This window comes from Syngnathoides biaculeatus, chromosome 20, assembly GCF_019802595.1.
Source record: "Syngnathoides biaculeatus isolate LvHL_M chromosome 20, ASM1980259v1, whole genome shotgun sequence".
Lineage (NCBI taxonomy): Eukaryota > Metazoa > Chordata > Actinopteri > Syngnathiformes > Syngnathidae > Syngnathoides > Syngnathoides biaculeatus.
Window position 1 is genome coordinate 13,453,133 of NC_084659.1, and position 22,998 is coordinate 13,476,130.

Below are 22,998 nucleotides of genomic sequence, written 5' to 3' on the forward strand. Positions count from 1 at the left end.
TATACACACACACACACACACACACACACACATGTATTATACATATCTCTACATATTTATTATGTAATGTGAATATATATTTTTTGTAATTAATTTAATTTAATTTTTGTAATTAAAAAAAGTATTTTTTTAAATGTAAAATATTTACACGTGATGATTACGTCTTAATTTTTCACAATGAACGTGTTGAAACGTGTAAAATTTTGGACTGGAGGGAGTTGTGGGGGGGGGGGGGGCTTCTGAACACGACATGATGCTGTGCTGCAGTCCGATTAGGCGCGCTCCGGAGTGGTGATAAAAGTTGCTGCGCGCACAGCGGAGCTGTCAGATTGAGCCCAGACGCGGCAGAAGCAACGAGCGGATTCCTTCGCGGTACACCGGGAGCGGGGCGACCACACATGCGCCGTGAGGATTCCTCCTCCGCCTGATTTGGACCCAGTTGGGATATTGCAGAAGAAAACGAAAGTTGCTCTTCGTGGCGGATGAGATGCCGTCGGCGATGCGTTAATGGACATATAAATCGGTGCCGATAAGAAGCCGATCCTCGCTTTTTTTTTTTTTTTTTTTTTTTTTTTTTTTTAAACGCGCGTCTCCAGATTTGAGACCCTGGATGTGACCAGCCCACCTGATGGTTTAAAGGGGCGTGAAGGCGTGGGAAGGGAGTGGGACACTTCCAGGTAAGAGCCATCGACTTTTCCTCTGCCTTGTGCGCTTTGCATTACATACCTTTACCTTCAATCAATACCGAAACAATTTACCACCCAAACGAGCGTTTAACAATAAATTATTCACTTGTACCTGCAGTTTCTTAGTTAGTGGGAATGGACTCTCAGCTCTCAGCAAACAGATGATTTATTTATGGCAAACCTGGCTCTCAAGTGGAGCTTGATCTGCATTGCAAGCGACAGGACTCGCACTTTACTCGCTTGCTCACAATAAACACTTCTTTCATATAGTTATGCAAATCCCGTGGAGAACTCTGGATACATTTTTTTTTTTGATTCATTCTAGCACACCGTGGAGTCCACTAAAATCCCCGTTGACCATGAGTAGGCGTGGCGGCATGTTGGCTGCTGTAAACGCCACCCGCTGTAAATCCATTCATTTGAATCGTGATTTAGTGATTTCACCTCCAGCCCGGTGCGGCCAATGCGAGTCGTCCGGTGATGAAATGCAGCGGCGGAGGCGCGCCAGGACCGCCGCGGCCGCCGCACAAGCGCTTGCCGCCACGCGTGTAATAGCCGTGATAAATAACGGGAAGGGAGCAAATGAAAAGAGAGCCGCCGGCTGGCGATCGGCGCAATATGTATCCTGGCAACTATCAAGTCATATTAGTAAAGGTGCTTTAATGCCTCGCCTGCGATCCAATCCTCCACAACTAATCTCTTGGCTATTAGACAAGCGGCTTTGAATGAAAACACCTGTAATATTCATTCACATCTGCCTATTTGGGTTGGCAGAACCGGAAACAATATGCTCACGTTCATTTTAATAAGTTTGAAAACCCCACGACGACTCTTATCTGTATATAAAAAGAAGACATGGAGAAAAGCAATGTTTGTTTTTTTTTTTTTCCAATATAGTGTGATGATTATTCTGGCCTTCATCCATTCATTTTATTGTCCATTTTTTCTCGTTTGGGTCAGAGGTGAAATGAAGCTTATCCTATAAGGTATCCCCGGTTCTGATCGATAGATAATTGCTCGAGTCTGTCGGGCAAACAAAACAAAAGTCATCGCATCCTATCGGAAAAGTGCCATGTTCAGATAATAAAGTACTGCGAACCCATGTGTGGGATCATCAGGTGGTGCCAGAGAAAACTACCCAACTCCCCAAAATATTATTTAGTACGCCCACTTGTTGCCGTTCATATGACAGAAAAAGCCGCGGCACGAGCACACTGACCCAATACACGTTTAAGCGGAGATGATCAATATTTTGAGTACTTTTTGTGACACTCTTCATTTCAGGTCGAGAGATTTTTCATCTTTTTTTAATCATGTAATTATTGTACTTTGGCTCCATTTAGGTTGAAAAACATAAGAATGTATCCCCCAAACAATTAATGAATCTAGACTCCGTATTTTCTCCTGAATGCGTACGAGAGTTCTGAACTTGCAAAACTGAGGCCAGGTGTCCCAATAATTTGCCCCCTTTTGTGTACTTCAGCCAGAGCAGAACTGGCAAGGTCCAATTAGGCGGAAGTGCGGAATTAGTCACAGCTCCTTGTCTGCGAATGATGAGGGCTTGAACGCCTCGGGCTCAGTGCCTGGGGTCACGCTGGTCCTCCTCCAGTTGGACGACACCAGCCAATGTGACCTTATTTTTCTGGCACGCCTCGCGAACCCGGTCGTCACGTCGATAACCGATGACGACGACGGCCAATCCGAGCCAACTGGGCCGAAGAACGCAGCCTGTGAACAGCTGTGGCGAGCAACAGACTTTTGAATTTGTCCATTATGACCTCTGAGGGCCCCAAAAAGTGCTCCTCACTAGATTTGTACACTTTTTTGGACCAGTCTCTGCTCGCAATAGAGATGATTGCGTGTGGAGAAACCCGATTAGATCATCCCTTTCTCGGATACTGGCAACCGGCGCTGCTTTCAAAGTCAATTCAATCATCTTTCTCATTTTACGCTCGGTTTGCGACAGTGTCTACAAGATCAGTCGAAACGAGTAATTTACATTCATCGTCTCTTGGCAGCTAACACTAATGTATACATAAACAATCCAACACTTCGTTTCAGATAAAATGTGCTGCAACAATGCGAATGCCAGCTGAAAAGCGCAAGATATAAACGGGCGGAAGCACAAAGAGTTGGTTGAATACATAGCGTGGCGCCTTGTGTGACCCAATTTAGAAGTTTTTAAAAAATACAAGCCAACGTTCAGGTGTTTGCGGCTTTCAATTACAAGCAAAAAAAAAAAAAAAAGTTTACTGTCAAACTAAACATCAAACAAATATATTGCATATTTAAAACCACAGTGCATTTCCTTAGGAAAGTAATTTTATCTTAATTTTAACGCACAATGCCATAGATGGGCGAACAAATGGTACATTAGATACAAGAATACTTTCAGGCATATACAGCATTCTTCATCCTGTACAGTTTACTGGGGGGTTACTGTCAACATGTTTATCTGTACAATCCTATCACTAAATCAATAAAATACTGTGTGCGGCGCATAATTAATTTGAACGTCACTTGGAGCGATTTCTGGATCTATTTTGGTGTGACACACGCCTTCACATTCAGTTCAGCTCCAAGGACGCAAGTTTGAATTTTGTGGGTCTGATTAGCGCACGCTGTGCGCGTGTTTGATGTAAGTCGGGAGCGAGGCCTTCGTCGCCCCCCCAACCCCACCACCGATCCACGCACTTCCACATTCCGTTTGATCTGGAGGGTGCCGCCATCGCCCTCCGTTTCATTCCAAGTAAGAATAGTCAAATGAGCACCAAGTCAATCCACACGGACGCCATCTTAAAGAAACACGACATGACGGGAGGAGTCGGGCCTCGCGCGTGACAAGTGGGATGACTTTCGAACAGTCGTTCGGCGTGCTGGGAGCAGGTAAACGGGATGTTGGGTCACAGATCGTTTTGGTCCTGGAAGGCTTTGCCCTAACGACCACAGCTAGCAAAAATCAAACAAACGAGTGGGAAGGGGAGCGCTGTGCAGTGAACTGTTTGCAGTTTTCCTCTGTGACTACTCAGCTGGAAAGCACCTCGTGTGCAAGATATGTCCAATACGAAGAGTGAAGGGAGGTGGAAACGGGCCGGTGCTCCGCCGCCTTGCCTCGCTTTGCATCAAAATGCCTCGCTTTCGACGACAGCAGGGGTGTTTGCGTAAGCAGCGGAGAATTATGGGATGGGAACGGCACAGGAAAAAAAAAAAAAAAAACGTGACAACAAGATGAGGTCAGGTACTGGATATAGAGCTTGTGCACCTACGTCATCAAATCACGTCACTGGCAGGAAGTGTCGGTCAAACAAACCATTCTTCAATGCTAAGTCGGTTGGAGACGGCACGAAAATATGTTTGATAGCACGATGCCCAGAGTTTTGTCCGATACAGTTAAACATTTAGAAGGTGATAATAAATGAAGGTATGAGGAAAAATGAGAGACACTTGGCATAGAGGACCCATATTTAATGCCAAAGTCGATGTTTTAAGAAATTGGACCATTAACCAGCTTCCGCTTGTCTTGGACAACTGGATCTACACATGATCTGGTGAGTAAGCGGTCGAGATTTACACGGAAGAGTTTGAAAGCGTAGAAAAGTCTGGATACATCTCAATCAAGACTAAATCCCACATAGCGATGGAGCCACTCGGATTTTTTCAATATAAATACCAATAATGAAATAAATGAGACCTGTTTTTACACAAACTCGCATTCATTAACTATGATTGGAAAAAAAAAGACAGCGAGTCGGCTCCTCTGTACACGAAGCGTGTTGCGGCCACACGTTAAACTTTGGTAAACTTCTCCGTGACAGACGTTTTTTTTTTTTAAATATACATTGTTCTCAAATGAGCCCAATGCATATTTAAGAAAAGAAAATAATGCGATAGGTTTCAGCACCCGTACACAGAAGCGTGTTGCTGCCACACATTGAACTTCGAGAAACTACTGCATAAGTTACTGCATGTTGCATCATTTATTTTCAATTTTTATTTTAATGTCTATTACCCTTTTCATCAAAAACTGAACTTGTAGACATGCGATCTGAATTTAATGATTACCTGGAACATGTTGAATTTGAATTTTTTTTATGGAGCACAAAGACTTTTTGACCCTACGAGGCACCATATTCATGTTCAAAAGAGTTACTTTTATGCTTTGGCTCGATAAAGCCACGGCAAATTTATTTGTTTGACTGCGCCGCTGCTCTCAGTTATGTTTCGTCAGGGAAGTATTAAGCTTTACTAGTGTGGAGGTCATTGCTATCGTTTACTGCAGTTATCCGGGTAAGGCAATTGAGAACATATTCTCATTTTCAATGTCCCAAATACACAGACACCAAAGTGTACTGCGTAGTACACAGCAGTTACACATTCCATTGCATCCTCGGTGAAAAAAAGGTTCAAAACAGGCCAATTGCCACGACCCAACGGTGCACGGGCGGGCCCAAATGCAGGACTCCAAGACGAGGACATGATGTTCAGTGGGTTTTATTATAAATGAAACATGCGCATGACAACACAGCCCAAGAAGGCACGATAAAAAAAAAAACAAGAAAAAATGTCTGATAATTATGAGTCAACTAAAGAGCATAACCAAAAAGCGTGACTGGGCTATAATGGCGCAGCGGCGGAGTGACTCTGGATGCAGGAAAGCATACTCAATGAACTGGCAAAAAACCAGTGACAGATGTAAGCGGTGACAGGTGTCAGAGATGAAACCGCTCGGAGCGGTGGCCAGGCCACGCCCCTCTTAGCCATGGTCCAGCCTTTCTCATGACACCAATGACAGGTGCAGTGATCATGTACAGTATCCCTTACTTATTTTTTAAATGATAGCACTGGAATGGGGAGTTGTATTATTTTGTTGGAGGGTGTTTCATTTTCCAGTGTGGACTTGGGGAATAAAGAGGTTAAAACAGTCACTGGAACAAAGCGCGAGGGTGGTGGTATGCACGGTGAACAGAGAGCGAAGATACGGTGGAGACAGTCGCATCATACGCATCAGCTCTAAGTCTGTCAGTAGCTACAGATGAAGGTGGTAACGTGATACCGAACACGGAGGAGATAAGAGAAGTACGTAATTACGCAAAGATTGCCAGGTCATAATGACGATGCCGTCATCTCGTCGTTAAACAGCTGACGAACGAGCCCGCAACGACGGCGTGTTCCATCTCCACACCCAATTAAGGCCATAGGCTGCATAAAATTGGATCATCGCGAGCAGCTATGATTCCGTAACAGTCGCAAAGTTCTGCGAGCGTGCTTTCGGATTCTTTAGAATTCGTCTCGAGAATCCCTGAAAAGAACATGATGGGATGCGTTACACCTGTCTGCCGGTTCCCAGCTGGAAACCCGCTTTTGATGCACAGACGCGAGCTCCCCTACAAAGAACGCCTCGCTCATTAGAAGCGAATGATGTATATTTGGTTTATTCTTCCGAGTTGAAAAGGAAGTGATCTTTCCCGGGCCCGGCTTGACAATCATTATGTACGACGCTGTTTAAATATTAATTTTAACTGTGTTTGTGATGTGGAAAACATACAGCTTGTGTACGTTTGCGCCTCTGGCGGAATTTTACGACCCTCCGCGTACGTGATCGCGCTGAGCGGCGCGCCCTCGCCGGGTGCGCCCTCGCTCCCCCCCCCCCCACAGGCCATCAGGGTGAGGGCGGCGTTGGGGGGGGTCGGTAACCTAAAGACTTGGTACTGGCCGCCTGTGGCTTCCAGTCTGACCACGCTCCCCCACTTATCTGGGGAAAAGAAGCCATTTTAATTGCTTACACACAGAGCCCTATCGGGCCATGTAGTGAGCACAGAGATAAGGGTTACACCGAGTCGGGCATTAGTAACAGGATGAGAGGACCGCGGGAAAAAAACAGAGCTGCGGGGTCCCCAGAGGAGGGGGAGTCAGGAAATAGCCGTAGCCATCCTATTAATTTCAAATCCGAGCCGTGATCTAGTTTACCGTCGAGGCGCGGCGGACCGCTGTTGTCCCCTCGAATTCCGCTCGCTTTAACGGCGTCTTTACAAGGTGACGAGCAAAGTGAAAGGGCAGAAAACTGTAACACGACGCAGGCCGTTGCGCTGAAAATAACCCCGTCAATCATCAAAGAGAAGAATGTGTTGGCTATTAATCCTGAATCCTAATTAATCCCGCCGCGGGGAGCGTGCCATGCTGACACCGAGGCGGTAATAATACCACAAGGACACACAACATCTTTTTACCCCGGATGACAAAAGATGAGTCACTCCGTCATCGGAACGCTAGTTAAAAGTCATTTGTTGGGCAATTAGCAGGCGTACACAAAAAAAAAAACAAAAACAAAAAAAAACCCTGTGTGTATGAAGGATTATTTCACATCATTTCATTCTTAAAGGATTTCCAGATATGGGTGGATCTGTGAAGATCCACAATTCGGTGCGGATCCAACTTTGCTTCTGTCCGGCCTTGTGTAAAAAAAAAAACTGCACGTTGGCATTTAACATTATTTTAAGTCAACACACAATATTGCCACCGACCGCTCGCAAAGGTTTCGGGGACGGCTGGAGTATCTCACTGTGTATTGTTTGGACCCGAGTGCCCCTGCGTGAAGAGCGAGCGAGCACAGTGGCTGAGTAAATGTCAGCTCCACTCGGCTTCTAATGAGACCAGAGACTAAGAAGAGCGCTGACACCATCATAGGCTCGGTGCTGAGAGGCTCATTTACATTCTGCCAGCCGACAGCCGGAGTTATGAAGGGGAGATAGAGATGGGGGGGGGGGGGGGAGAGAGAAACACATTTGCTTTTGGCCTGCGGACGTTTTTGTGTTTGGTTTTGTCAGACCCTCCGCGGTGGCCGCGGCGGCGGCTTTGCGGATGGTTAAGGGGCCGCGCATTGATATTCTTATATTGCCACACGATGAGTCATCGTGCACCCCGCCCCAAAAAAAAAAAAAAAAAATCTTTTTGACCTTGATGGCTGTCACATTAGTGCCTTCAAAATAGCATGTTACAGTGGGTAGAAAAACTCGACACACCCCATGTACAAATGCCGGGTTCTTGCGATCTCAGAGAAAATAAGACCCCGACAAATCATTTTCCACGATTCAGGTCGCCTTTAAACTGTGCAAACAAAGTAATCATTTCGAGGGAGGAAGTAAAAAATGCCCATTACATCTGGGATGTAGCTGTGTACAGAATTGACCGATCAAATTCAAATGGATGTTTTTCAGATGTTTTTTTCGTCATTCTTTTCTCGCACAAGCCCGAAGTTCGAAGGCATATTTTGAACTGTTCCTCATTCCACTCATGTGGTCTCATGCTGAAGAAAAACAGCCCTAAAGCGCCGTGCTTTACTGTAGCTATGGGAAAAACTTTTATGTTTACGCCAGACAAACCCTTCGGAATTGTGGCCAAAAAGTTCAACCGTGGTTTCATCGAACCGGCGCAAAATCTCCCAAATACGTCAAAACGTGCTTTTGGGCTGTCAGTACGGAGAAAATTGTCAACGAATTGGAATTCCAGTAAGTGTTAGCAAAAAATAAACCAACAACAACTACTGGTATGGGTTGGCAGTAGGAGACGGGATCGCCGGCTACAAACCCGACATCGTGTTGGGCGGCTACCCGCCTCCAGTAGCTGAATCCGAAAGACAATTCAAGCGGCCCGACGCAATCGCAACTCCGTTCAAGCTGGTGTCACAAACTCAACAACTATCAGCAACGACTCGACAACATCGTCGATAAATGCCTATTGTGTGACGTCGCCCCCCCCCCCCCCACGATACGCATCTCTTCAACTGTGCTCAAAAACCGACCACACTGACGGTGGAACACCTGTGGAGCGCCCCATTTTTCTGGACCTTGATACGGAATAAGGACTGTCGTACTTGGCTACAACAACATGGGTTGACCGTGCGTACCTTGTATTCGCTAAAAACCAAGAACCCCAATTACATCTTTTTTGAAGGCTCATTCATTTTTGATTGGTCGCTACATCTGCAGTTTTGGGGCGCCGTTCACTGGCAATTTCCAATTTTGAATCGGAGCAAAACCAGATAACCAGCCGCCGATTAAAACGAGTGCCTGAGCCTTGCACACAGTTTGGACCGTTTGTTATGAGCTGACTTTGGAATTATTTGATGCCCGTTGAAGCACTAGCTAATCATTAGCGTTAAGGGGTGGGGGCCACCTTGTAGAGATGGGTCACGCTATCTTCCACTACTTCCGTCACGCTCTGGCGTCAGAGTTCCCGTCTGATCGGAGGTTTCATTTTCACTCTTTGTCAAGGACGCCCGGCAAATCACGTTGGCCGATAGTCAACTTGAACGAGCCGAAGGCCGCGGAACCAATTACGCCGCGTGCTCAAAGTGCAGGCAACTAATTACAAAAACCCGGGAGTGAAGAAACATCCGTGTTGGGCAGACCACGTCAGTCATCCGAGTGACTGTCGACACCACTATTTTAAAAGATGTTTCTGAAGGCTACGTGTCACTAATTCTATCTTTATACAGGACTCCGGAGCAACCAAGCGGTTGCACTGTGTGAAAATTATTAGAGAAGTGTCCGCATGCTATGCGCAAACATTTCTATCAGCGAGATAACTGTGAAACGCTACAACAGCATAAGTCTCCCAAAAGTGCTCATGGTGCAGTAATAAGGGATCATTTAGTACTGCAATCAGTTGCGGGCAAGCGGCCGGAACAGTTTGCATATCGCGCCGCTCTAATTGCACCGTTCAACTCGGGACGTCCAAGGGGCCGAAATGGACAGAACCGAGTGCTCTTTAGACTTTGTGACTCGTAGACCGGAAAGTTTGAACTTTCTCGAGCTTTAAACTTCAGTGGGGAAATTGGCCAGAAAGTTAAGAAGTACGTGAACTTTCCGCTGACATTTTAAAGCGGTTGGAGTGAGACTCCTGTTGAAAACCGCAAGCTAGGTCGGAGAGGTTAGGAAGTAGGGTTGGATTAGGAGGCGTATCAAAATTTCCAATGCAGTTTAGGAATGGCAGAGTAACAAGGAATGCCACAAGATTCTTCACAAGAAGAGGATCACAACAGAATTTTTTGACACTCGATCTGAATTTAATGATTACCTGGAACATGTTCAACATGAATGATGAGAGATCGCCAGGATTCAATTTCTGTGTCAAGACATATCTGGACTATTTTGTGACATTTTTGACGTGGTGTGCTAAAAGATTCTTTCAAATGTAAAATATGTGCTTTGGCTGAATAAAGACGGGGAAAAAAAGCTAAGTAATTCCGAGTAGCTCTTGCTACGAGCGCCAAAATGAGCTTTGTAGAAGACGTAAGACCTCATATCTCCTCTCGGTAACTATTAAGCTCGGGCTGGAGTTTTCAAGGACAGACATTTCACACCTGTTGATGTATTGTTGGCTTATGGAACCTGATCCTGTTATCTACTTTGTGCAATGAGGCAGCAATACCCTGCGCACACTGGCTTGTACACACTTCCATCCATTATTTTTTTTTTTTTTTTTTGTACTCCAAAACGAACCGAGCAAGGTCTAAAGGGTCACAGGGAAATGGAGCCGATCGCAGCTTTCAGTGGGAGAGTGAGAGGGAGGAGGTTTGAAAACCCCGGACCAGCCTCGCTCTGAGCTGGAGTGCTACCCACTTCAACACCGTGCCACCTATTCCGCTATTTGTGTAACCTCGTATTCACGACAATGATTTAACAGGCCGCTAAACCTCGGAGGGGAGACAAGACCTTTATTGTCAACATTTCAACGCGCCGTTGGAGTTTTAGCAAATCTGAGGAGTCATGTCTGCTGTGGAGCTTTTTAAAAACCGGGGGGATTCTGACTGATAGTAATGAGCTGCAGGAGACAGAAGCGCGGCGGTCGTCGACCGCGCGCCACCCAATTATCCGCCGGCACCTGTCGAAATCGGCCGCCCCAACCCCGGCTCGCGGCTCTACGTCCTCTGCGTTACGACAATGAGGCGGTGCGACCCCTCCGCCATCTCCCCTTCCTGTACCCATGCATTTATCCGTCCATTTTCTTCACTGCTTATCCTCACGAGGGTCACGGGGAGTGCTGGAGCCCATCCCAGCTGTAAACGGGCAGGAGGCAGGGTACACCCTGAACTGGTTGGCCAAAGCTTAGACTGCCTGAGTCACCCAGCCGCCACCATGCATTCATATTTTAGGAAAAGAAATTATTCAAAAACAAAACATTCATTAAAAAAAAATAAAAATTACACCGCCCAAGGGCTACCAGCTTTGCTTTCATGCTTATTATCGAGGCCATTCAACTGCACTGCATTTTACCGAGAGCCATTTTTCACGACTGTTGCCACCCCATTTGAGGTTTGAGTCATATTCCTGCATAAAACAGTCCAATACAAAGCAGCGCTCCGTTTTATAACCGCGGGAACAAACCCGAGGCGCTGATGAACGACGAAAGGCCGCGTCGAGCGAGAAGTTACAACTGCGCCTCGCTCTCAGGACTATCGAATCCCTATTTTGAACGGACGTCTTAAAGGCCAAAACCATAAACATCTCCACCGAGGTCAATATGCCAATTTTCTCATCTAACTTATGTCATGACATAATTCAAACAATTATGACAGAGTGTGCAACCTGTCGCTATCACACATTTCTGACTCAGACAATGTTTACGTGAAAAATTCTGCCTAACGAAATTTGTCCAGACAAGACGGAGAAGGTCAGATTATTTGTACGTTTATACAAAGTGAATCCCCGGAATATGAAAATGTATTCACGTTCCATCCCATGAACCAAATTGCATCCGTCTTCATCGGATACGGCGAAATAGACTCGATAATTATGTTGCTTAACTATACATTTGTGAACACTTTCAGTCCATATACAAACCGATAGCCATCTTAAAGATATCCACATACAGTCCATATCCAAATTAATATGTGATGTAATCGGCAATGTTAAAGGTAATAAAGTGTGCCCCCCCCCCCCAAACGCCTCAGCAATGCAATAACATAAGGGTGGGTAATCAATTCTCGGAGAGCGTAACATCACAACATTACGAGCAGCTATTAAATCTGCATATTGCGAAGAGGCAAAAAGTAATCATGAGGTGAGCCGTTAATGCAGGCCAATAAAAGGTGAACGCCGCGCCTTTTTTTAAATAAGCGACGACATCCGATATGGCGTTTCAAATCATCACTTTCAATGAAACGTTTGTCGAAACCTAACTCACGCGGAATGGAATCGGGGGGCGGGTTATGAAAATGTCCTCGCGCTCGCCTCGTGCATCATTTTTAGCGGCCGTGATATTATCCATCTAATTGGCATTTATGCCGCTGCTCATCTCAGCCTGCAGCCCGCCCAGAATCACCCGCAGCGGGAGGGAGGGGGTCCCTGAATGAGGAACCGTGCAGTATATTCGCATTTATCATCATATATTACATTTCCCCGACAAAAGAAGGACCGCGGTCGTCGTGTTGCTATCCACACGCAATCTGCTTCGGCCATTTTAGCCCGGCTTGTGGATCCATTAGCCCCCCGTCTCGTTTGCGGGGGCGCTCCGCCAGCCCATTAGTTCTGATGCGCTCCGCTAGATTTCCGTGTCCTTCCATTTCGGCAACTTTGGCAAGAAAACGGGGGAAAGTTGTGGATTAATTCAAACTAATTCCCCGTTTTTCTATTGGCTTTAATGACTCGTTCTGGCCCCTGACACCCTGAATGGTCGGCGGCGATGGGTTGACTTTGGATAGCAAACCGTGCGGGCAAATTTAAAAAAAAAAAAAAAAAAGGCTCTAAGACGGTCAAACTCGTCTTTCCGGCTGGAGCGGGACCAGACTTTGGATTTCTGTTCTCTCTCTCTCTCTCTCTCTCTCTCTCTCCACACAAACATGCAACTTGCTTTGATTTTTTTGCAATTCGTCTGAATGCTTTTTTTTTTTTTTGTCTCCTGACCCACCCTGCCAATCATATTGGCTTTTTATCCCCTTTCTGGCGATTTTCCCCTCCCGCTGCCAACGACTTTTCCAATTTTCCCGGCACTTCACCTACCATTTACCTCTCACCGCTCATTATAAACGGACCACCTTCGCGCCGGCGATTGGCCCCCAGCGAGGAGGCCGCAGTCCACGCGGCGTACCTTCGGCTCAGTTCGGTTTTTCTTTGCTCTCCCCTCCCCGTTTGCGGCGGGAAGATTGAACGCGAGCGTGGAAATATGGCCTCCGAGGAGGCTCGCGAAGACCTTCGCCCTCCCTTTCTACTTCACTCACGTACGCGGAGTACGAATGTGACCGCTGAGGCATGGCAGCCTTTTCATAGCGCTAATGTCCGAAGCGAGCCCGAACGACCTCAATGAAAGCAATCTAATATCGCAAATTAGGCTGTCACTTAGCCGGGATTATAACTCCCGTGAGGGCCACTGCAGAAATAACTTGAGCCTTGTTGCTCGCTCATGTAAAACAGAGGAGAGGGATGCAATTGAATATTTAATCAAACAAAACACAATGTAATTAAATTGATCCCCTCACTTTCTCAGCCTCCTGCTCCGACCACTACGTCGGGGAAAACGCGACGCCAATGCGAGTGACACGTGAGAGCGGCGATAAGGGGACACCAGGTGCAAGTGATTTGCGAGTCGTGTCGGCCGAGCGTGCTCAGTCGTGACCGCCGCTAGTGTTGAACGTAGCAGATGCTCAATAAATACATTTGTACAAGGCCTTGAGATCCGTTGCGATCAAGTAGCTTGGCCTTATCTAAGATTACACGATGGAACGATGTGCTAACTCATTTCCTGCAGTTGTTTTACCGTTCTGGGTTTTACTAAGGAACCAGATTGAGCCACCTCGCAGCGCCCGCCACTGAGTCAGAAAGATTTAAAGTACGGCTTTGCAGCATTTCTCTGGACTGCTGCAAGTGCAAGGAGATTGGACGCAACATGGAAGAATGCAGGAGATGTTGAGAGCGACGAGAGCTGGCACTGACGGGAAAAACTAACGGCTGTTCAAAGGAAATTCCGGTGGTTTGGATCAACAATGTATCCAATAGGCGAGTCACATGACCGACATGCACGGATGTGACGTATGAGGTGCCGCACCAAAGGCTCGATTACATTGTGCCCAGTGCTGTCTTCTCGCATTTATCCTCATCTGATGAAGAAATATCAGTATCGGTTGATCGGGAAGAGGGTGGAATAACGTCCATACAGATTTGAACCTGTGGATGGTTCGGTTCCGCCGCTAGCCGGAGCTCGCTCACGGCCCCGCCGCTCGGTGGAGCTCGCTCGCTCGTCAGAGTCCGCATCATTCGTGCCCGAAGAACCGTCCGAATATTCACCTTAAATTACAGCCACAGGTTCAAATCTGTATGGACATATTCCCCCGTCTTCCCGATCAACCGATACTGCTATTTCTTCATCAGATGAGGATAAATCCGAGAAATCAGCGCTGGTCATAAAGGATGTCCCACGTAATCGAGCCTTTGTTGCGACACGGTACACGTCAGTCACATCTGCGCACGTAGGTCATGTGACTCACCAAAATGGCGGTGCCCCTGAAAAATCGTAATTGTCGATAAAAATCTCCCCAACACACCGTTAAATGAGAGAGGATTAACATTACATTGTCAAGATACAGTACATATTCCATGACATATTGGATACATTGTTGATCAGAACCACCGGAATTTCCCTTTAAGGAGACTATCTCACTGGGCTTGAGACAAGTTTGCGACCTGACGGGGATGAGAGTCTCCGTGACGTCTCCTGGAGATGAGCCGTCGCGGCAAAGCCCTGATGGACTATACTATGCTTGGTGCGTCAATTCAATTGGGACCTTGAAGTGGGTGCTTAGCTGCAAAAAGTTTATAAAAAGCTGATTTTGAAACAAATCACTCCAATCAAAATAGAGTTGTACCAGTTATCTCTCGTTTGCAACACATCTTGCCTGAAATGTGATTCCAAATCAATCCGAGGTCGCGACGGCGGGCAATCATCTCGGAGAAACTGTAAAGACCAATGAAAAGTGCGTCTATCGATCACACGGGTGACATTTCAAGCAACTTTCAGGGAACTTTTCCATTGAGTAGTTTTCCCTTGAAGAGGCGACACACACGAGCACACACACACACACACATTGACATTTCAACTTCCTTTCTAAGCTCCTTAGCGATTCCTTTAATTACGTCTGCAACTTCGACTCACTGTTAGAAAATGTTCTCAGAGCAAAAATCCAAGCGTTGAGCACAAACATTAGCGGATATCTTCAAATCAATGCGAGTTTTGCACATAAAACTCGACTTTGGCGCGTGGCGTGATGTTTTTCCGCTGCTGTGACAGCGTAAATTGGCCTCGACGCTTGTTATTTATTTTTCGCGGAGTGGGAGACGCCGCTTGTATCTACGGCGCATATCTTAAATCATTGTGGGTTTTTACAGGAATCTGAAAATATCCAGACGCGACGCCGTAGAGCACAAAAACAACAGAATTGATGTCGCTGGTTCAGAATCATTTGCGCTCATCTTCTGAGACCTCGTGTTCGGCTCTTATAGTCGTAATATATTGTGCATCGGGTGCGCGGGGTGCGCTGTACGTCCTTGTCAAATCGACCCGCGCGGGAGACGTCAAACTTGGCATTTGGTGATGATAATTGGCGAACAGAGATAGCGCAGCTTATGAGCTAATTAAAGAACGTCATAATTGCCTGTCAACGTCTCTCCCATTGTCGCCGTGACACGGGGAGGTTTCATTGCAGGCCTTAAAATAGATTTCCCTTGCGCCCCAAAACCTCACGCTTCACCTTTTCTTCTCGTCAAAGCACGCGACAGCCGGCGCGCTACACTCCCTACGAGAGCCCCCCCTGCCCATCCCCCCACCACTCATTGGCTGCAACAATCCAACGTGGGAATTCTGTGGGAAGTGCATTTTAAGGCTAAACGCGGAGAGTTCATCATGTCATCCGAACAAAATGGAGATGGCACTTTCCATTTTCGTTTCAGGCACTGCTTTTTGTTTTTCTTTTCAACTCTGGACGGCACGTCGGTACCGGGACCTCACAGCCGCCGACTGTGAATGGAAAGTTACGATTTCAAGCAAACTTGCGCATGACTGTCTCCACATCGCAGACCCAATTATGCAATAATTTGATGTCGGCGTCTTGTTCCAAAGGCGCTGGTGTCCACAACCTCGAAAATTACAAGTAAAAATAAAGTGACAGCGCTTGATAAGCATGAATGGAGTTCATTTAAGTACTTTCCAATATGAATTCATTTTCCTCCACATTACGAATATAAAATCTTCTTCTTTTCCTTTCCGCTTGTCCCGGTCGCCACAGTGTGTTATCTTTTTCATCTAAGCCAGGGCTCAGCAACCTTTTTGAGGCTGAGGGCTACGTGACCTGTTTGCGTCAAATTTCAGACTCAGTTCATTACACGGACATTAAACATTTTTAATTTATTGTAGTAAATGATATTACAGGTATTTTCAATTTTTAATTCATGTAAGCAAGTCAGATTCAGAATTCAAAGCACAAATAATAGTAATTTGTGGTCTATGGTACTTTTAGAACATACCTCGCGGGCTACCTTTCGCCCGCGAGCACCTCATTGGTGACCCCTGATCTTAGGCTATCTCATGCATCTTCCTCTCTCATACCCACAGTCCTAATGTTCTCCCTCACAACATCTTTCAACCTTTCCTTTGGTCTTCCTCTCGCTCTTTTGCCTGGTAGCTCCATTCTCAGCACCCTTCCACCAATATACTCACTCTGTCGCCTCTGAACATGTCCAAACCATCCAAGTCTGCTCTCTCGAACCTTGTCTCCAAAACATCCAACTTTGGCTGTCCCTCTAATGAGCTCATTTCTCATCCTATCCAACCTGCTCGCTCCGTGCGAGAACCTCAACATCGTCATTTCTGCCACCTTCAGTTCTGCTTCCTGTTGTCTCTTCAGTGCCACCGTCTCTAATCCGTACATCATGGCCGGGCCTCACAACTGTTTTATAGACTTTGCCCTTCATCCTCGCAGGCTCTCTTCTGTCGCGTAGAACACCAGACACCTTCCTTCTGCCAGCTTTCTTCCCTTCTTATATATGATGTGGAAAAAAATGTCTTTTCCTTCTACATATGGACTGAAATCAAATCTGTCCGAGAGTGTCTGGCTGGCCAATCCACACCACCCTAAATATAACCATAAACCATTTTTGTGTCATGCATCCATCCAAAAAAATAGAGTGTCCTTCCATTTGTCAGAAGGACAAAATGACATTATTAAGATGTCTTTTTGTCATTTTTTCCCCCCGTGGAGCTGACAAAAACTGGCTGTTTTGGACCTTGGTGCAGCTGGACTTTATGTCCTTTCTAGAAATGTCTGTCAGAAGTTGACATCAATCTATTTCGGCGTTGCAGTTAACTCCGACTGCTCTTCAAAATTTTACTTTGTTTTGTCCTCTACGGTGGTAGCAAAGCCCAGTATCCCAGGTTGATTCTGGACTTTGTAGTACAGCAGTCCCACCGCATTGTTTTATTCTCTGTTCCAAGAGCTAGCCAGGCCCTTCTGTTGCCTCTCAAGAATGAGACAGATGTGCAATGATATTCGGATTAAAGGGAACTCAAAAGAGGAGACCTTTGGACTGTTGTGGTTTAGATGAGGGCGACCTCTCGGCTGGCGTCTAGCTGTTTCGTTACGGAAGGTCACCTCGGCGGTTAAACTCTCAGAAAGGCCACGCAAGCAGCGGTGTCGGGTGGCGGCTTCTTCGGCCGAATGGGACTGCAATTAATTTTCCTCTCATATGCGACACCGGTGGTGAAGTGGATAGGTGCGGAGAGAGGGAGAGAGGGAGGGGGGGACTACTGCCTCAGAGGGAAGGTTGCCACGTTCTTTAAGCCGAGGGATATCTTTATGAAAGTCCCAAAATGTGTATGATAGATAAACCCAAGAATATAAATAAATTGCATCTATATTGTTGAGATTCAAAACCGTTTTTATACAAAGCAAATAAACCGCGAGTCAAGAGGATAATACAAAAATGAAACCACTTGCAAGGAGCATGATGAAGCCACGCAGATGCAGATTACAACAGACTAATTTTGGATAAACATCCAGAAGGAGAAGCATTTGGTGCACAGAATGTCATATACAGTGAAGAAAATAAGTATTTGAACACCCTGCTATATTCCAGGTTGTCCCACTTATAAATCATGGAGGGGTCTGAAATTTTCATCGGCGGTGCATGTCCACCATGAGAGAGATAATCTAAAGAAATATCCAGAAATCACAATGTATGATTTTTTTAACGATTTGTGTGATACAGCTGCAAATAAGTATTTGAACACCGATCTATCAGGTAGAATTCTGACCCTCAAAGACCTGTTAGTCTGCCTTTAAGAGTCCACCTCCACTCCATGTATTATCCTGAGTCAGATGCACCTGTGAGAGGTCGTTACCTGCATAAACACACCCGTCCACCCCATACAGTCAGTAAGACTCAAACTTGTAATATGGCCAAGACCAGAGAGTTGTCCCAAAAGAAAAACAGAGACAAAATTGTACAACTCCACACGTCTGGAAAGGGCTACGGAGAAATTGCCAAGCAGCCTGGTGAAAAAAGGCCCACTGTTGGAGCAATCATTAGAAAAAGGAAGCAACTAAACATGACGGTCAGTCTCAATCGGAGTGGAGCCCCGTGCAAGATAACACCTCGTGGGGTCTCAGTGAACCTTAGAAATGTGAGGAATCAGCCCAGGACGACACGACAAGACTTGGTCAATGACCTGAAAAGAGCTGGGACCACCGTTTCCAAGGTAACATGTTACAACTTTGAGTCTTACTGATTGTGTGGACTAACAGGTCTTTGAGGGTCAGAATTCTAGAAGATAGACAGGTGTTCAAATACTTATTTGCAACTGTAGCTCACAAATAAATCGTTGAAAAAAAAAAAATCCTACATTGTGATTTGTGGATTTTGACCTCTCTCACGGTGGACATGCACCTAAGATGATAATTTCAGACCCCTCCATGATTTCTAAGTGGGAGAACTTGCAATACGGCAGGGTGTTCAAAAACTTATTTTCTTCACTCTATCGCCAAATAAACACATATTCCAATGTTTTCTGTCTTTTCTTTCGGGTCTGTGGAAACGGCCAATATTTTGCTCGAAAACGTTCCTTTCCTCGCCTCATTATCATCAGAACTGAACAAAACTCTCAACTGCGCACAAAAGTACCAGAAGATCATCCTCGCAGCCTTGTCCGTTCACTGCTCTGAGATGTGATGCGTCTGAGCACGGATATGAACAGTCATCCAAAAATAGTCAGATCCGAGGAGCACATCAGAAGTGAAGGCCCGAGGAGCGGAGGGAGGCTCTTTTGAGTCCACTGCTCCCCTCTTGTCGCGGTTGCCGCGCGTCCCTGCGGGCTGGTGTGTAATGATTTGATTAGCAAGCCATCAGAACAATGTGCGAAAGCGTTGCTCCCTTTTATAGACTGGAGGTCGTGCTTCAGAAACCGCCGTGACAGCTGTCTTGTCGGGCGATCGCAGCGAGCCGACACGGATTTGGCGCCGTCGGCCCTCGCAGAGGCAAGCGACAAAGCGCCGGGCCGTCGTCTGTGGCGACGGGGTTGAGCGCTTCCCTCCTCAACTGTCAGATGGGAACATCTGTGTTTTGGCAAATGAGCCGTGTTTGTTCTCAGATGGAGCAATCGGCTCCGCGCAGCCGTCCGAGGTGACAGCCTCAGTCACGCTCCGAGTAAAGAGCGAGATAGAAGACGCGAGGGAAGGAGGGCGCAGAAATCCCTGTGTCGAATCCGACTGCGGAACGCAAGAAAGCAAAGTCCAGCTTTTTCGGCTTCTGCGCCCGCCCCGCAATCTCGGGGATACTGCGGATTACCGACTTGCCTTGCGCATTTTGAGCGTTTTGATCCCTTCCATTGAGGGGAAGGGGGAGGAGGAGCAAAAATTGAATCTTACACTTTTTAAAATGTTTACCGACTCGAGTCGAAAGCGCGCGGGGTTTACTAGTAAAGCTGATTTGCAAGAAAGATATTCCAAGAAAGCGTGTCGGGCTTGGGAGGAAAAATGGCACACAAAAAAAAAAAGGAAAGCGGGAAGGGAGGCCCCCACTTGGGTTCGAAAACGACAGAAAACAGCAAAACTCTCAGCAACTTTAACCTTCGCTCGAAGAAAATGTATTTGAATGCTTTTCATCGTGTAAAGGTCATTGAGTTACCTTGTGTATAAAATGCGCAATGCAAAAAAATCATTTTGCTTTATTACATCCATCCATTTTCTTTGCCGCTTATCCTCACGAGAGTCACGGGGAGTGTTGGAGCCTATCTCAGCTGTCAACAGGCAGGAGGCAGGGTACACCCTGAACTGGTTGCCAGCCAATCGCAGGGCACACGAAGACAGACAACAATCGCACTCACAATCACAACTTTAGCGCTTCCATGTGGGAGGAAACCAGAGTGCCCGGAGAAAAGCCACGCAGGCACGCGGAGAACATGCAAACTCTACACAGCCAGGTCCAGGATCGAACCCGGGACCTCGGAACTGTGAGGCCAACGCTTTACTAGCAGATCCACCGTGCCGCTTTATTACATTATATTACATGATATACATCTACATTTAATGTTTTGCATAAATTGTCCTTGTCAGAGTAGTTTTAATGCAAGATTTTCATTCTACATGAATATTTTTTTTTTCTTTTAAAGAAACGCAAACCACAGCACAGGAATGCAAATGCCTGTTGTCAGAGTACTCCATTTTTTATTGCATTTCTTTTGTAAAATGCTTGTTGCACATACAAAAGGAGCCGGGGGAAAAGCAATCAACGAAGAAGTCAGCAGAGTGAAAGAAAGAGAGACACGTCAGCATTGGTGATCAATGCGGGTGAATCCACCAGTCAAAACTGAATCTCGTGAAATTTCGTGGAATTGTACAATATTAGTCAGAATCGCGAGAGAAAGCCTATGACGGAGTACCAAGAGAGGAACCGTGGTACTGAGTCTCCGCTAGGATGAAGGGCAAAGTTTATAAAACAGCAGTGAGGCCAGCCATGATGTACGGTGGAACTGAAGAAAAACAACAGGAAGCAGAACTTGAGGTCGCAGAAATGAAGATGTTGAGGTTCTCGCTTGGAGTGAACAGGTTGGATAGGATTAGAAACGAGCTCAGCCAAAGTTGGATGTTTTGGCGACAAGGTTTCGAGAGAGACGACTTTGATGGTCTGGACATGTCTAGAGGCGAGAGAGTGAGTATATTGGTAGAAGGGTGCTGAGGATGGAGCTGCCAGGCAAAAGAGCGAGAGGAAGACCAAAGAGAAGGTTTACAGATGTGGTGGGGGAAGACATGAGGGCAGTTGGGGTTAGAGAGGAAGATGCAGAAGATAGGCTAAGATGGCAAAAGATGACATGCTGTGGCGACCCCTCACGGGACAAGCCGAAAGGAAAAGAAGAAGAAGTCAGAATCGCTACCGAGTGAGCCCGATTGTGCTATTTGACGCGGATTTAAATTAACCCACCTCACCTCGGCCGATTTGCAAACTTCATTAAAATCCACAATTAACACGTAGAGTATACACTGCAGTACCCTTTCTAGAATTCCACAGCACACATTTGACAAATTAGGCACAGTTAAAATAGCAACAAATCACGTTTCAATGTCTTTCCAGACAAGCAAAAACAGGCGAAGGAACGAATTCCCCAGTCCTTTGCAAAACTATCTACTATTAATAGGCCCAGGTCGAAAGAGTCAGTTTCTGGCTAATGAAAAACATCAGCGAAGGAAAATGTCTGACACAAATGGGACAACAACGAGGAAAGAGGTCACGGTAGTCAATTCGGTTTGATGGTCCAAGCCAAATAGCTTCAACTCGCTTCAGTCTTAATGGGAGCATCTCATTAATGTTTCAGTAGTCTACGTGTCGACTGCTCTCATTCGACTGCAGAACAACAATCGTGCTAACGTTTCTCCGAATAATGCCGGGAATATGCCATGCTTGGCGCTCTGATGTCGAACTCCGCGCTCCGGTGCCATTCGCGAGGGGGGCCGCGGAGTCGGTCCGACACGGGGACGTTTCAGCTTCGTTTTGCGTCAAACGCATCGCATCTTTATCGTGTTGAAAGGAAACCTGCCCCCTACCGTCATCTGTGACAAAAGGATAAGAGTCCAATTGGCGCATAAATGCACTGGCACGACAGAGGCGGCGGCAATAATAAAAGAAAACCGCATTATTCTCGGTGGAGGTGATAATTTGCATTTGAAAGTTCCCTACAGCGCCGTTCACAATAACACGGAGCACGCGGGATGATGCGCGTCTGCTGGCAACAGGAGGAATAAAACACTTACGATAATTATTCTTTTCAATGAATATATTGTCAGCTATTTTCTCATTTGGTTCCCTTTGTGTTATTGTCACTCATCACCTTAAGTGCAATTTAGCTCACAGAAAAACATGTTAATGGTGATTTAAAAAAAAAAAAAATATACATATATATATATATATATATACACACACGCCTTTTATTTCACACTGTTGGCAAGCATTGAAAACCTCTGTTCATTTTCTGTGCTTGTGCAATTGAGTAAGAATATAAATCTATTATAAAGCAATGAAGATCAAATCAAAGAGGGTCCAGAATGCCAATGTCACCCCAAAATTATTCAAACCCGCGTCTTAGCAAAAAGAAAAACCCCCGTGTGCGTGTATTTTACCAGTCTCCATTTTCAACGGGCTTTTAAGTTAAATGCGTCCCATCAGATCGGCGATTTAACTCAAGGACGACAGTAAGTCATCGGGACTCAAATTCATTTCAAAGTTGCGGGTCTGATGTGTCTTTCTAGTCGGGGTCGCCGATTGTTCGGTCCATCAATCTTTCCAAACAAACGTTTGCTGTCGTGTTTTGGGTCGTCGCCGCAATGGAAACTATCACAAGGTCGCGCCGCAAAGCGCCCGGAGCGCTTACAAATCCGCGTCTGCCGCCGCCGCCGCTCCAGTGATGACGCGACGCGCTCAGGGACAAAGGGAAGCCATTTGTAGAATTGTAGCCTCACTGTAGATAGCGGCCATCAAGCGACGCGGCGCGGGGCTGTACTTTGTCACCGATGACCCCTTTTTCACACGAGCTCTCATTGACCGAGCGCCATTAGCCGGCCCGCAAATCGGCGGCTATAAATCCACACGTGTGAAGGTGAATGTCAGCAGCCGAGCTGCTGCGACGCAGCGACCGACCGTAGCCGGCCGGCGTGAAGCGATTCGAGCGAACGCCGCGCTTATTGATTGCACTGGACATACCCCCTAAAGGAAAAGGTCTAGTATGTTTTTTGAAAATCACCAAAATGTTGCCTTTCCAGGTTACCAAAAAGCATGCTGAG

At 46.3% G+C, this 22,998-nt stretch overlaps 2 protein-coding genes across 6 annotated transcripts in view; one reads left to right on the top strand and one right to left on the bottom strand.

Moving 5' to 3' along the window:
* The window catches only part of LOC133493130 (synapsin-3-like), a 159,166-nt gene that overhangs the window by 92,217 nt on the left and 43,951 nt on the right, over positions 1-22,998 (bottom strand). The window lies entirely within an intron of this gene.
* LOC133493133 (chemokine-like protein TAFA-2) overlaps positions 600-22,998 on the top strand; it is a 38,242-nt gene continuing 15,843 nt past the window's right edge. Inside the window, exon 1 of the mRNA XM_061806077.1 lies at positions 600-677. The gene's annotated coding sequence lies outside the window, so the exon portion shown is untranslated. The remainder of the gene's footprint in view (positions 678-22,998) is intronic.